General features: G+C 40.2%; 1 long non-coding RNA gene across 2 annotated transcripts; it reads left to right on the top strand.

Annotated features, from left to right (window-relative positions):
* Positions 1-18: 18 nt before the first annotated feature.
* Positions 19-4,370, top strand: LOC134218381 (uncharacterized). Of its 2 annotated transcripts, XR_009981339.1 has the most exons (4): positions 19-123; positions 2,081-2,191; positions 2,274-2,498; positions 2,556-4,370. It is a non-coding gene; the product is annotated as an uncharacterized LOC134218381 (long non-coding RNA). The 2 variants fall into 2 exon arrangements; XR_009981338.1 differs by lacking the exon at positions 19-123 and having other exon boundaries at positions 1,840-2,191.
* The last annotated feature ends 12,340 nt before the right edge of the window (positions 4,371-16,710 follow it).

Below are 16,710 nucleotides of genomic sequence, written 5' to 3'. Positions count from 1 at the left end.
TGTATGAGAATCAGTGGTGGTTAAGTGGGTGATAATAAAATGATAAAAACACAGTGACGAAACAAAACAAACGGATTAAAATAAATAGTGCGCGTTCGTTGTCATAATAAATGGACATAACCAGTAAAGCATAATTATGATATGTATAATAAAAGTCAATAAACGATTCACGAAACACAAAATTTGCCAACATCAACGAATTTTTGATCGGAAAAAACGACAATCGATCGCAAATGTGTCCGTGATGTGCTCAGGACCTCTTTTGAAGGCAAAAGCCTTGTGAAAACACTTTTTTCCACATCAAGGAATGAACAGTGATTAAAGGTGGATGTCATTCGTGCAAGCACGGATCCCTGCCACCTCCCGTCGGCAAAATCGTTAGATTTTTGTATACTACTACGGACCCTTGATTACCATTCGCGGACTTTTGGCTGGGAGCCAATTGAAACTAGAATTTCCTGAATCGTCAACAATCAATAGCCAGGCCAGACCAGGACACAAGAGACTCTCCGGCAATCCCAGGGTCGGCTAACTATTGGGTAATCAAGGGTTTTTCGCGGTAAACAAAAACTAACACCGGGAACTTTCACTTTACTCATATAATTTATTTTTCCTAATTGTGGCGTGTGCGTGTTGTTCTGTGTAATAAATTTGTGGTAATTTGTTAAGTGTGACCTAGTTTTAACGATGGTACCGGTACATACCGCTGCTGCTTCGGTTGTTGGGGCCGGAATAGCCGGCACAGCGACTCCTGTCCAGCTGTGTGGCCAGAAATCTCGCAGGAATAGTGATGCGATCGGCTATGCGGACGATCGTCGTCCGACGGGACCAGCGGGCGTTGCTGGACGATGGTGGGCAGGCGTCTTCCCTCGTAGGCGCGATCGGCCGGCCGTGGCTTAGCCACCTTGGACGGCCGAGAGGGGAAATCTCCTTTGCGGTTAGAACCTACGGCCCGAGATATAGGTCCTCCTTTGAGGATCCATGGTCTTTTACGGTTAGGCGCGGAAGTCTGAAGGCTTCGCGGGCCGAGCCGTGTGCTGGACGGAAAGCAGTTTGAAAAGAGACGTAGGAAAAGAGAGGTAGGAAAAGAGGTCCTAAAGGACACCAAGGAATTAATTCCAAGTTCCATAGTACAGGATTGGGAATTACCTGAACACTTTTTCCCCGGAGCTCACACTAGCTCCTGCTAGAAAAAGGGGGGGGTTCACTTGATTTCCTGCACTTCACTTCCACTTCACAGCACACGGACGCCTGATATACTAAGAGGCCGAAATTGGGCAATGGCTACTCTTTTATATCAATTTCTTCCCATATTTTCCCGCTAATTTTGCAATTCGCTTTCATCCAACATTGCATTCTTCCAAGCATGATGCCATGTTGGATATTTTATAGCACCCTCATATTATTACAGCGGTACCAAACCCTAACGCTTCTGTGGTAGCTCTGTTGTTTTTACACGAGAAACGTGAAGGTTCCGAAACAAACAATAATATACCAAAACAAAAATCAACAATTTGTAACCAAACGGTTACAAGTTTATATTTCAAGACAAAATTTTCAAAACGACTTATCTGCTTTTGTAAACAAAGACTCAAACGACGATTTGTCGAATCTGATAGCTCTCCCACGCAAACCAACACCACCAATAGGTAGGTGAATGTTTCCGCTACCTGTTTATGGTGTTGGTTTGCATGGGAGAGCTATCAGATTCGTCAAATCGTCGTTTGAATATTTGTTTGCAAAAGCAGATAAGTCGTTTTGAAAATTTTGTCTTGATTTATTTTATAATACCCGTCTCAATCCCTACACTGGCAGAAAAAACATTTTGATTTTCATAAGTTAAGGCACATGAAACCCTACAAATTCATTTTATTTTAACTTCAAGGGACCAAAGAAATCCATAAATTTACCTTATAAAAATCATAGCAATTTCTTGTGTAAAATAATCATAAGGCATCCTTATGAATAATTCTTGTTCATTCAAACGTTCACGCTGATCTGTCAGAAAAAAATGGCTCGCTTCATCCTTGCCCATGTGGCCCAATAAGGAAGTAGCTGAAATTAAGTTTTTCTCTTTAAGAATACGTCGAACGAACATCAACCATCTATATATTGTGCTGCAGAAATACGAGATCCATTGTGCTGTTCTTCCTGGTCAGGCCAATGTTTTTCCATGGAAAACGCCATTATTGTAAGTCTGTTTTTGCCTTTCTCGTATTTTTTTTCAAATACTTCCTATTTAACTTTAACTAACATATTCATATCTTTTCTAGCAAAACACGATCAACTGTACAAAGTGATCAGAACATTACCCCTCGTGAAATGGAGTCCAATATCTGGAAGTAAATGGACCGAATCTTTTTAACCGCTGCACCCAAAAGTCAGCAAAGCACGATGCCTCTTCCCACGGAGCACAGCATACTGCAGGACAGCCACTTTTAACAGACTTTGGAGAGAAAAAAAGTCCAGGCAGAGCAACAGCGGAGACAGCAATAGTGGTAATAAAATGCATTAGATAAATAACAATTGATACCTACAATCTTTCTACTCCCCAGATCAAAATAAATATCGTCGCTACTCATCGTTCAATATGTTCAAAAAGCAGGAAGCTTGTCATCCTTGAACGACGTATCATCTAACTAGGAATTAAGAAGAAATTCTGGCATGCGATTCGAATTCCAATTCGAGAGCAAACGAGTGTAAATTTAATTTATAGAGGAAAGAGGGGCAAGATCGCCATATGGGGCAAGACAGCCAACGTTGATTATGATTTAAGTGAGCAATATATTCACATTATTATTACGAGGGATGGTTAACAATAATGTAAAAGGGCTATTCAACTGAAAAATGCACTTTGACAACCTTACTTGTTCTTGAAATATTGATTAAGATGATGTAGTTGAAATTCGAATTTTCTTATAATTTTGTAGATACACAACTCAAGGTTTGAAGCTAAAATTACTATTTTTTCAGCACAAATTAATATTTACCAAAGCTCTTATATAACTATAGGTTATCTACAATAATAATTTAAGAAGATTAACAGTAATTATGATCGATAGGACTAAAATCTTTGGGCGGTATTGCAAACTATATTAAGAACATGAAACATACTGTACATTATAGTGATCAAACTCGCAACTCGTACCAAAATGTAATAATATGCAATCAATTATATGATATGTAATCCAATAGATACCGTAAAAAAAACAAACTTATTATCTAAGAATCCAATTCAATTATTCAACAACTATTTATTATTTTATCTTACTATTTTTGTTTATTTTTCCTAACTTAGCCCAATACAACTTCAATTTATTAATAATTCTAAATTCTCGGCCCCACGTTGGGCGCCAAAATGAAACCTTTCCCCGTGTCCGTTGGTTCAACCAACGGTCGTTTCTATCAAATCAACACAAGTTAGGCAGCGAAAGAGGACAGGTTATCAATTCCTGTGACTTAAGCGCCACTCTTCGGAAAGAGGCCACAGGAACAGTTTAGTCCGGCCAGAGACTTCTCCTCAGGGCAGGTTTGGTATTTCCCAGTCTCACTCGAACTTACCTTAATTGAAGCTGTAGAAAGAAACTTAAAATCTAACGGGCTTGCGTCTTAAATATCTCAAACGGATCTGCTCGAACGATCTCATTAAAGTTTGGTGCAGTCGGTATTAAATTCAAAAATTCTAGCAGTTGGAGAGCACGCCAATTAATTAGTATTTATTTTGCAATCTAATCTAAGTGTATATACAAATCCAAAAGATTCCAAATTTATTTAATAATTTATTTCCTATCAACAGGAAATGGACGAACGCGAAGCAAAACTGTGAGCTTCCGTCGACTGAATCTATTTGGCGCCAAATCTACTGCTAGATTACAATTTTAATTTCGAGCTCTTTCAATTTCTTCGTGCACTAGCTTACGGTTTTGGGTTCCTTCCTCCAGGATGAGCGAAGCGAAGGCAGAATGTCGACGGTTCCTGGATCCGACCCACGTGTCCAACTTCGTCAGAATGGCCGCACCGCGTGGCTTATCGCACAATGGAATCAGCCACTCACGAGGTGGATTTGTCCTCGGACCGATACTGGTGGATGCTAAGCGGCTTGCCAACCGACGGAATCCAATTGTCTGGCCGGATCGTAGGGTCCCAAATAACCACCCACTTTGGGATGGGGTTTAACCTACCCAAAGTGCACTTTCATTATTCTGTTCGCACATCATTTCAACTCAGTCACATGTGCTTACCTGATTCAATCTCCGAAGGCTCACAACAGGCACTTTCAAACGTAAAAATGTATTTAGGAACCGAAACGCGATAAACCTAAATTGGGAAATTTTTAGAAATTGCGTATACACTTATTTAAATCATTTGACTCACTTCGCTTTAGACTTTATGGCACACACGACACGTGATTTCACTACTGCTTGAATTCAAGTTTGATTATACGTGTTACTCGACTGAAGCTTCCACCAATAATGAGATTAGTCATCAAAGCTCATGGCGGATGAAGCTATCCACTTTAGATAATGCGCAATTATTTCCTATTGGTCGTTATTGATACTAACTACGCAATTGGAGATCTAATTGTTTTAATTTAAATAGCATTGTCGTGAATTCTAAACCGCTCGACCTTCAGTATATTGCAATTCGAGTGAGTGAAAGGGGAAGTACGTTGCGCCTAAATTTATGTAGCCCAATTGCCATAAATGATTAAAGAAAATGTGTTGCGGGTAATCTACCTTATAGGCGACGATCATTGATGTGTTGAAATTTGGCGAACGTGATCTGCTTCATTCAAAGTATTTAATTGGTAGGTGTGGTAGGTACATATTGAATCGTTACAAGGTCATCTCCAGGATTAAGAGTCGCCTAACCTTTAAATTCATTCAAAAAATCATCAAAATAGTTTCTGCCTGAATCAGAGATGATTTAAAAAACTGATATGGTTTTAATCGTAAAAATTTTAGGCTTTAGGCAAATTCTGATATCGTCGTAGAGCCAGAGGTCAATAAATCAACATGAAATACGACATTTTCAAGCGAAACATCATTTGAACATAATCCATAGAAGTCCAAGGAATGTGTCACCCGTTCTAAATAAATTCAGCACGCTTTTAATATATTTTTTGGTTCTCGCTCGTCTAGCCCCGAGGGGGTGGCCATGTCGCCCCATATGATAAATAATAGGCATCATACAAATACCTTTTTTGCCTTTCTCGTACAACAAAGTTGTACCAGAAGGCTATAATTTCACTCCAAAAGCCAAATTTTGATAGAAGGCTCGGAGACCCATAGTGTTATATACCAATCGACTCAGCTCGAAAAACTGAGTAAATGTCCGTCTGTGTGTGTGTGTGTGTGGATGTGTGTAGCCCCGGGAATTTTTTAATGTTAAACACGTTTCATATAGAAAGATATAGACGGATTCGACTGCAACTAGTTTCATTCGACGGAGAAACTTTCCTAGTTGGACACTATTGTTTTTCAGTTCAATCAAAGGTAATTGCCTATTTCCGGGGATTAAACCACCCGACTTGGACGTTAATTTACAATGTTATGAAAACTCATATGTGAATATGTACGTTATGTGGAAGATATTGATTTGAAAAATGTATTGAGGTAACCACTTTCCCTTCGATGGGACTCGAACCCATGACCCTACAGTACGCTAGACTGGTGCTTTAACCAACTAAGCTACGAAGGACCTCCGTCGGCCTTCGCAACCTAGCGGCTACTGAACGAGCTCGAGATTCCCAAATTGGACGCATAGTCAAATCACTCGCAATCCATTTATCAAGCCAATACTTCCACATGTGTATTGTACACGTCCACATTAGAGGAGCGTGAGTATTTAGAATGTCTGGCGGCTATACACATTCTTCATCAGCAACGGTACTGATCAAGTGAGGTTGTGTAAGCTATTTGCCAGTCGGTCGTCAAGCTCAGACCCGACCGCATTGCGTAGGCAAGAGCACGCAACTCAAGTTCAGTTCAATCAAAGGTAATTGCCTATTTCCGGGGATTAAACCACCCGACTTGGACGTTAATTTACAATGTTATGAAAACTCATATGTGAATATGTACGTTATGTGGAAGATATTGATTTGAAAATGTATTGGAGGTAACCACTTTCCCTTCGATGGGACTCGAACCCATGACCCTACAGTACGCTAGACTGGTGCTTTAACCAACTAAGCTACGAAGGACCTCCGTCGGCCTTCGCAACCTAGCGGCTACTGAACGAGCTCGAGATTCCCAAATTGGACGCATAGTCAAATCACTCGCAATCCATTTATCAAGCCAATACTTCCACATGTGTATTGTACACGTCCACATTAGAGGAGCGTGAGTATTTAGAATGTCTGGCGGCTATACACATTCTTCATCAGCAACGGTACTGATCAAGTGAGGTTGTGTAAGCTATTTGCCAGTCGGTCGTCAAGCTCAGACCCGACCGCATTGCGTAGGCAAGAGCACGCAACTCAAGTTCAGTTCAATCAAAGGTAATTGCCTATTTCCGGGGATTAAACCACCCGACTTGGACGTTAATTTACAATGTTATGAAAACTCATATGTGAATATGTACGTTATGTGGAAGATATTGATTTGAAAAATGTATTGAGGTAACCACTTTCCCTTCGATGGGACTCGAACCCATGACCCTACAGTACGCTAGACTGGTGCTTTAACCAACTAAGCTACGAAGGACCTCCGTCGGCCTTCGCAACCTAGCGGCTACTGAACGAGCTCGAGATTCCCAAATTGGACGCATAGTCAAATCACTCGCAATCCATTTATCAAGCCAATACTTCCACATGTGTATTGTACACGTCCACATTAGAGGAGCGTGAGTATTTAGAATGTCTGGCGGCTATACACATTCTTCATCAGCAACGGTACTGATCAAGTGAGGTTGTGTAAGCTATTTGCCAGTCGGTCGTCAAGCTCAGACCCGACCGCATTGCGTAGGCAAGAGCACGCAACTCAAGTTCAGTTCAATCAAAGGTAATTGCCTATTTCCGGGGATTAAACCACCCGACTTGGACGTTAATTTACAATGTTATGAAAACTCATATGTGAATATGTACGTTATGTGGAAGATATTGATTTGAAAAATGTATTGGAGGTAACCACTTTCCCTTCGATGGGACTCGAACCCATGACCCTACAGTACGCTAGACTGGTGCTTTAACCAACTAAGCTACGAAGGACCTCCGTCGGCCTTCGCAACCTAGCGGCTACTGAACGAGCTCGAACTGATGTGCAATTCAGCATGTGTAAGAACATGTTTGTTTTCCTACTGCTTATAACCTCAAAATTGATCAAGTCATCACAATGATTGCGAAGGAGTCAAAAAATATATGGAAATATACTCATTTTTACCCAAACTTTGCTGAGTAGCACCATCTAGGAGTGTTTGTTTTCCTTTTATCGCCACTCACACGGACAGATATTTAAATCAACCCAAACTTTGAGTTCAATATACGCACTATTGAGAATATCGCAGAAAAAAATTACCCAAATTTGGGTAGTTTTCCCTTTCTTTCCCATGCACGGTTAGATGACTTTACCCATTAATGAGTACTGTGTTATTGTTGATATTATTCCCACCGTGAAAAATTCACCCATTTTCTTCAAAAAGCGCCACTACTCATTAAAATGGGTAGTGGCACTTTTTCAAGAAAATGGGTGAATTTTTCACGGTGGGAATAATATCAACAATAACACAGTACCCATTAATGGGTAAAGTCATCTAACAGTGTGATTGCTATCAAAACTAGAGCAAGATGCAAACACCTCACCGAGGTTGCTCAGCCCAATAACCCAAATTTGAGTAAATTCAATATTCTCTATTTTGGGTTGATCAAGGTCCGCTTTGGATAAATTAAACTCAGCTTTGGGTAAATTGTTTACATGGGATTAAAGGCAAACTACCTAGTGCCAGAAAAGCCATTTTACTCAAATTTGGGTTATTGGCCCAAACCACGGTTTTGAGTGCAAACAACCCATTTTTGGGTAGTTTTGGTTTTCAGTGCACACATTCGGACGTGAGAATCTCAATTCTCGGTACTTATTCAAAGGACGTATGTGATTTTGTAAACAAGATTCAGACGTCGATTTGTCCGATCTGATTGCCTCCCACGCAAACCATCTCCTCAGACAGGTAGGGGAGGCTTCGGCTACCTGTTAGCGGTGTTGGTTTGCGTGGAGTGCCATCAGATCGGACAAATCGCCGTTTGAATCTTTGTTTACAAAATCACATACGTCCTTTTGAATAAGTACCCGGGAATTATACTATCGACAGATATACACACTTAGAATAAATCACCGACTTCGGTAATTCATTTACCGAATTCTCAACAGCTGAACGCTCGGTAATGAGTTCGGTGAACGAATAAATTACCGACCCTTCGGTTATCTGAACACTCTCCGCGAAATGTAAATTTTACCGAACAGATCGGTAATAATTAATTATTTTAGAGCGTCTTAGGGGAAATGCTACAAGGTTAAAAGACTATTATTCTTCCAATTATGCGAAATACGTATCTGTTTGTTGATACATAAAAGGTGAATAGTGGTGATCGGTAATGTTTTGAATTTACCGAAATATTCGGTAGATAGGAATATCCTGCTGATTCTTATTGAAATGCTATCATTCTTTTTTAAATAATAAGAGAAAACAAATTTGTGGGAGATATGATAATATGATGTAATCATTGCTTTGAATTAGTAGAACACATTTGCTTATTCTTAATAACAGTGTAACACAGAGGTTTTACAAGAAGATACACAGAAAAAATAAAGAACCTAAAAAAAAGTTTAAAGAACTCAACTTTGAGTACGAAGTTCAAATTTTTAACTCAATATTAGGTAGTTTTCTCTAGCAACCCTATAACCAGAGACCGGCGGAGTGAAAAACTGTCGAAATGGCAACGTATGAAAATGCATGAAATCGTGAAAATAATACTGGCATCACTTGAACTTTTTGCTTGCTTCTTATGGATGCAAAAAGTAATCAAGTCGAATTGGAACCGCTTTTGACGGTTCGATTGGAAACAAGATGGCGTCTTCGCCGATCTCTTATTGTAGTATTTCTAGTTTTCTCACTCCCTCTCATGAATGTTATTATAAACAAAGAGAGCTGCATCACAGAGAACAGACATGGAGGCTCGAACAAAATTTCTTGCAAAACATGTGTAAACAAACACACCGAACCTCAACGCCATCGACGTCAACATTGCAACTCACAATCTCATTTTCACAACACGATGGCGCTGGCATGCTCTTGCATGCATAACGACACTAGCGCACAGTGGCATTTTTTTATGACGCTAGCGCTGATTATGCACGAGATAACGGCGACATTCCAAAGTAATTTCAAAATGAACAGTAAAAAGTTATCACAACATGGCGAAATGAGCTTCAACGTCTGTTCTCTGTGGCTGCATCGACCCAACGTGTGCTGTTCCGTGGAAGAAGCCAAATTTGAGTTTTCACCATAGTCTCGAGTGAGTGAAAATAACATAAATTTGAGTTGGTGAAACTTCATAGTGGGTGAAAATTCAACACGGGAGTAAAGGCAAAGTACTCACCAGATTTTTCGCGTTTTACTTATTTTTGGCTTCTTCCACACAAGGTCGGATTTGAGTGAAAGGAACCGTCAAGTGAGTTGTTTCGCGGTTCCGTGAAGGAAGTAGATTTCAAGACAAAATTTTCAAAACGACTTATCTGCTTTCGTAAACAAAGATTCAAACGTCGATTTGACGAATCTGATAGCTCTCCCATGCAAACCAACACCACCAATAGGTAGGTGAAGGTTTCCGCTACCTGTTGATGGTGCTGGTTTGCATGGGAGAGCTATCAGATTCGTCAAATCGTCGTTTGATTCTTTGTTTACAAAAGCAGATAAGTCGTTTTGAAAATTTTGTCTTGATTTGGTTTTTACAAATGTATTGTACTTCCAGTTGAAAACCGAAGTGAGCTCTCGCGACAATCGAGTTTTCTCCCGTTTCCTTTTGTCGCAACTACGTCGCGACTAGTGCGCATCAAGGCGCACGGCGGTGGCATAGATGCGCACTAGTCGCGATGCAGTTGCGACATCATGAAATAAGGAAAAACTCAATCGTCGCGAGAGCTCACTTCGGTTTTCAACTGGAAGCACAATATATTCCTCTTAGCAGGATGCCCTGAAAACTGAACGAAAGAAGATAAAAAGTGCGATTAGGATGTGATTGTGTATGCTAGAAAGAGAAACCATCTATCCGATGGATGCGCGTTGATGATGAAAGGCATTAGGGGTCGTTCAAAAATGATGTCACAGGTTTTAGGGGGGGAAGGGGTCTAAGATTTTGTGACAGTACTGTAGTATTCAGAGCAAGCGGCTAATGATTTTAGTTTGTTTAAGTGATTGTAGACTATGAATTGATTTTGCTATTGCGGATAGTACATTAAACATCAGCAATCAAATATACCAATCGTGAAATCACATATTTCGCGTGCCCCAATTTACAGTACAATGTGGAAAGTTTTACATTAGGCTTGATTCGAATTCTCAATTTTGCATATGCGCTAATACTGATCTCTATCGTGGAAGAATCTGTGCATGATTGAGTATTTGAGAGTATGGAGAGCAACATATTGAATTTTCTGACGAACTTTGCTTCATTTAAGCGTGTGCCAATGAATCGGTAGCTTGTGAGGGGCTGGGAAAGGTTGCGCGGCGGGGTGTGGCAATGCTAGCGCATTGCTGCCACCGCAGTGTGAGATGGTGTTGGTAGCGCCATCGGGTTGAGTAGCAACGACGAAGATTGCACCGGCAGTTTGTTGTCGAATTTTAAAACGAACAGTCGCACCGCTCTTCAACGGCGGATTCCAATCAGCCGTTTTCGGCTGGAATACGACATGTCGCAGTCGGTAGAAATAGTGTTTGCTTTTATATTTGTAACTAGCGCATGAAAATGGTGCTTGCCACATCCATTAATGTGCTAGTTACTAAATGGTAAGTATGCTCTCATTTTATGTTGTGGATTTCGGAGCGAGCAGGTCTTCGAAATTATAGAAAGGAAAAAAACCGAAGCGAGCAGGTCTTCGAGTGTTTTAAAACATGATCCCGGAGCGAGCAGGTCTCCCGAGGATCGAATAAAAGATACCGGAGCGAGCAGGTCTCCGAGGCATTTTTTTTTTGTTTATTCCGGAACGAGCAGGTTTCCGAGGCATTTTTTTTGTTTATTCCGGAGCGAGCAGGTCTCCGAGGCATTTTTTTTGTTTATTCCGGAGCGAGCAGGTCTCCGAGGCATTTTTTTTTTGTTTATTCCGGAGCGAGCAGGTCTCCGAGGAATTTTTTTTGTTTATTCCGGAGCGAGCAGGTCTCCGAGGCATTTTTTTGTTTATTCCGGAACGAGCAGGTTTCCGAGGCATTTTTTTTTTGTTTATTCCGGAGCGAGCAGGTCTCCGAGGCATTTTTTTGTTTATTCCGGAGCGAGCAGGTCTCCGAGGCATTTTTTTGTTTATTCCGGAACGAGCGGGTTTCCGAGGTATTTTTTTTGTTTATTCCGGAGCGAGCAGGTCTCCGAGGCATTTTATTTTGTGAATGCGAGTTTCTACTCCGAGGCATGTTGACGTCGAACTACGTCTGTGAGACATTTTGATATTTTGTGTTCATTCCGTAGACGTAGGACTACGGCTGTGTATTCTATAGAGGAGTACACTTTGCGAATGTAAAGGACTCCGAGGCATTTTCGTGTTTATTCCGGAGCGAGTAGAAATCCGAGGCATGTTGGAGTAGGGCTTCGTCTGTGTATTCAAAAGAAGAGTACACTTTGAAAATGCAAAGCAGGACTCCAAGGCATTTTGTGTTCATTCTGGAGCGAGTAAACATCAGAGACATTTTGACGTAGGACTGCATCTGTGTATTCTAAAGAGGAGTATACTTTGCGAATGCATTGCAAGATCCCGAGACATTTTTTGTTTCTTTTTCGGAGCGAGTAGAACTTCGAGACATGTTGACGCTGGACTACGTTTGTGTATTATGTGGAGTACACTTTGTGAATGCGAGCCGACCTTCGAGGCATTTTCGTGTTTATACTGAAGCGAGTAGAACGCCGAAACATATTGACGTAGGACTACGTCTGTGTGTTCTATACAAGAGTACACAAGAGTACGAGGCATTTTTTTGTTTTTTCTGGAGCGAGCAGAACTCCGAGGCATGTTGACGTAGGACTACGTCTGAGTATTCTATAGAGGACCACACTCTGCGAATACAGAGCACGACACCGAGAAAATTTTTGTTTATTCCATTTTCTGTTCATTCCGGAGCGAGTAAAAATCCGAGGCATTTTGACGTAGGAATACGTCTGTGTATTCTATGGAAGAATACACTTTGCGAATGTGAAGGACTCCACAGCATGTATTCTATGTATTCTATAGAAGAGTATACTTTGCGAATGCAGAGCAGGACTCCGATGCAATTCCAAGACATGTTCGTCTGGGTATTCTATAGAAGACCACACGAATACAGAGCAGGACTCCGAGACAATTTTGTTCGTTCCGGAGCGAGTAGAACTCCGAGACATGTTGACGTAGGATTACGTCTGTGGCTTCTATGAAGGAATACATTTTGCAAATGGACTCCGAGGCGTTTTTTTATTTATTCCAGAGTGAGTAGAACTCCAAAGAATGTTGACGTAGGACTACGTTTGCAAGTTCTATAGAGGATTGCTGTTTGCGAGTACCGAGCAGGACTCCGAGGCATTTTTCGTGTATTTCGAATTGCTCCTGCACAAGTAGAATTCCGAAAAAAAAATTAAAATGTGACCCACAATCATTATAAGTTTTTAGCAAAAATATGACGGTACTTAACATATCGAGTTTGTTCTTATTTGCATTAGATGTTGATGGTATTACAATATTATGAATTGTTTTAATTTATTTTGAAGCAATTTAGGCATGATTTTTCTTTATAATGAAATATTTATAAAATTGAAATCATATTCTTACAAAGTTGAAAGAGTAGGGAAGGAGAAAGATGTAGTATTCAGAGCAAGCGGCTAATGATTTTAGTTTGTTTAAGTGATTGTAGACTATGAATTGATTTTGCTATTGCGGATAGTACATTAAACATCAGCAATCAAATATACCAATCGTGAAATCACATATTTCGCGTGCCCCAATTTACAGTACAATGTGGAAAGTTTTACATTAGGCTTGATTCGAATTCTCAATTTTGCATATGCGCTAATACTGATCTCTATCGTGGAAGAATCTGTGCATGATTGAGTATTTGAGAGTATGGAGAGCAACATATTGAATTTTCTGACGAACTTTGCTTCATTTAAGCGTGTGCCAATGAATCGGCAGCTTGTGAGGGGCTGGGAGAGGTTGCGCGGCGGGGTGTGGCAATGCTAGCGCATTGCTGCCACCGCAGTGTGAGATGGTGTTGGTAGCGCCATCGGGTTGAGTAGCAACGACGAAGATTGCACCGGCAGTTTGTTGTCGAATTTTAAAACGAACAGTCGCACCGCTCTTCAACGGCGGATTCCAATCAGCCGTTTTCGGCTGGAATACGACAAGTACATGTGCTAGGTATACAAAAAAGCGTGACAGAGGGGGGGAGGGGGTCTAGAAATCCCAAAAAATAATGGACATCATATTTGAATCGACCCTTATGATCGTCATTCATTGTCCGTTTCTTAGATCGAAAACACATAGATTTGGTTTCTACGTCATACGCGAGTGGATTCCGCTGATGGTATTGTTCGGCTACGACAAAATCATGTTGATTTCAAGGTTTTGCCTTTCTCGTATACTAAGTATACGGTAAAGGCTATATGATCGCTTCAAAAACAAACTTTTTATAGAAGGCCCGGAGACCCATAGTGTTATATACCGATCGACTCAGCTCGACGAATTGAGGTGATGTCTGTGTGTATGTGTGTGTGTGTGTGTGTGTGTGTGTGTGTATGTGTGTGTGTCTGTGCGCACCCGCCCAAAAAAAAATGTCACTCATTTTTCAGGTACTTATCCTTAACCGATTTACTCGCAACAAGTTGCATTCGAAGCAGGATACTCTACCATTGTTTCCTATTGAAAATTGGTCAAATCGGACTATGGGCTTGGAAGTTATGGCCAAAACACCGTTTATAGAAAAATTGAGTAAAAAAATGTCACTCATTTTTCAGGCACTTATCCTTAACCGATTTACTCGCAACAAGTTGCATTCGACGCAGGATACTCTACCATTGTTTCCTATTGAAAATAGGTCAGATCGGACTATGGGCTCGGAAGTTATGGCCAAAATACCACTTTTTTTTATAGAAAAATTGAGTAAAAAAATGTCACTCATTTTTCAGGCACTTATCCTTAACCGATTTACTCGCAACAAGTTGCATTCAACGCAGTATACTCTCTCATTGTTTCCTATTGAAAACAGGCCAGATCGGACTATGGGCTCAAGAGTAATGGCCAAAATACTATTTTTATAATGCACGAGAAAGGCACCATCACCGCTAGGTGGATTAATCAGGGTTTTTTTTATTGTCTTTATTAATGAGGTTTTCGGCCCTTGACCGGTTCACCTCAGATTTCAAGGTTGAAATTGTTCACGAAACTTTATTAGTTTTTTCCACGAAAAAAACGAAAAATAATAAGTATCATCTCGAGTATAGTATTATCGTAAATCGGCGTCTCCTGATCGTTTGAGATCTACAACTGCGGATTTTCTCCAGAATTAGTGCCTCGTTTTGACGTAAACTACGTCTAAGGAGAAGACTCGGATACAGGGTGTAAAATGAAAATTTCAAAATTGGGGACCGTCACGAAATCATGTGAGATTTGTAACATTAATAAGTCCTTTATCTTCCAATGGATTTTAAAGATTTATATATCAGTCGATTCGCAAACTCTCCACCAATTTTCCAGTATCGAAACTTTTGAGTGTCAACGCTAAGCTATTGACAATTTAATTCTTTCATGCATCTCCTATGAAGCGCGTTCCAATCCTTGGCAATTGCCTACTTTCAGGGTATTATCAATTGTTGAACAGGAGTGTATGAATGGGGTGGTCCAGCTGCTAGACAATGGGGTCCCTACTCCCTCACAGAGCGGGAGAAGCTGCTAAAGCTGTGTAGTACAGAGTCTATTATATAGAGTTGCGCGAAGAGGATCTTCTTACACTTATTCTGAATGATCTTCTTGTTATTCTGTTTGCAACTTTCATTTTTGTTCAACCCTTAAAGTGACTTCACGGGAGTGTTCACTGCTAAATCTTTTTAATACGATAACCAAGTCACCCACAGAGTGCAAACACGCGAGTTTCTTGTTGCTACTTTATTGGGGGGTGTATTGAAGTTTTTTGAAGCTGTTTCTAGAACAAATCTAATACATTTCAATTCATGCGTTTTAATTCGCCCTAATAATCATTAAGCGATAACAATACTTCCGCCTTACCAACAAGCATTTGTTTACTTTGCTCGATAGGTAGACGGTTTGACAGTTCAATAGGTAGATTTGGCTTCACTCTTTGCGCAACTCTATATATAATAGACTCTGGTGTAGTAGTGTCGACGGGATAGATCCTACTCTTCTATATAGAGCGGAAAATTGATTCAGTTTACTATATTTGATTTTACGTAGTTTATGTCAAGCGGCCGATTCTTGTATACAACCACAATTTTTTTTCGCAGTTGACCGAGTCTGATTTAGTTGTGGCGTGCTTACGTCGTTAGGAAACTTCCCGATGAAAATTTGTTTCATGAGAACTGAAAATTATTACTGTTAGTATGAAAAATATTCTATTGTTTTTTTATATACTCACCTTTGTTAATTTTAACAGCGTCCTTATTTTGGAGTGCTCTTAGACACAAATTTGCCGCTGCAGTGCGACACGAAACAAAAAAAAAACAAATTTATCCACCAGTGGTGATTATGCCTTTCTCGATTCAATGTGTTGAATTCGAATTAGTATGGTAAATGCAACGTAAGTTGCCTACATTTTGGCGGTTAAAAGCTTTGATGCGATTATATCACGATACTTAAGAATTACTCAACTATGAGAGTAATGGATTGCGTCACGGCTAAATTGATTAATGACTTAAAGTGTGCATGTAAACAGCGTATTTGTTAAAAGAAAAATAGAAATATTATTCAAACCGAATGCGTTATTAGCAAACAAAAACAATAGTGTCCAACTAGGAAAGTTTCTCCGTCGAATGAAACTAGTTGCACTCGAATCGGTCAAGTCCTTCTATACACGCAAAAAAATATTGCAGTCGAAACTACCATTCCGAGGGTTATTTTATACAAGCGTGACAGAGGGGGGGAGGGGGTCTAGAAATCCCAAAAAATAATGGACATCATATTTGAATCGACCCTTATGATCGTCATTCATTGTCCGTTTCTTAGATCGAAAACACATAGATTTGGTTTCTACGTCATACGCGAGTGGATTCCGCTGATGGTATTGTTCGGCTACGACAAAATCATGTTGATTTCAAGGTTTTTTTTTATTGTCTTTATTAATGAGGTTTTCGGCCCTTGACCGGTTCACCTCAGATTTCAAGGTTGAAATTGTTCACGAAACTTTATTAGTTTTTTCCACGAAAAAAACGAAAAATAATAAGTATCATCTCGAGTATAGTATTATCGTAAATCGGCGTCTCCTGATCGTTTGAGATCTACAACTGCGGATTTTCTCCAGAATTAGTGCCTCGTTTTGACG

The sequence above is a fragment of the Armigeres subalbatus genome, chromosome 2 (assembly GCF_024139115.2).
Source record: "Armigeres subalbatus isolate Guangzhou_Male chromosome 2, GZ_Asu_2, whole genome shotgun sequence".
Classification (NCBI taxonomy): Eukaryota; Metazoa; Arthropoda; class Insecta; order Diptera; family Culicidae; genus Armigeres; species Armigeres subalbatus.
Note: the sequence above shows the minus strand (reverse complement) of the source record. Positions and strands in the feature narration are given on the sequence as shown.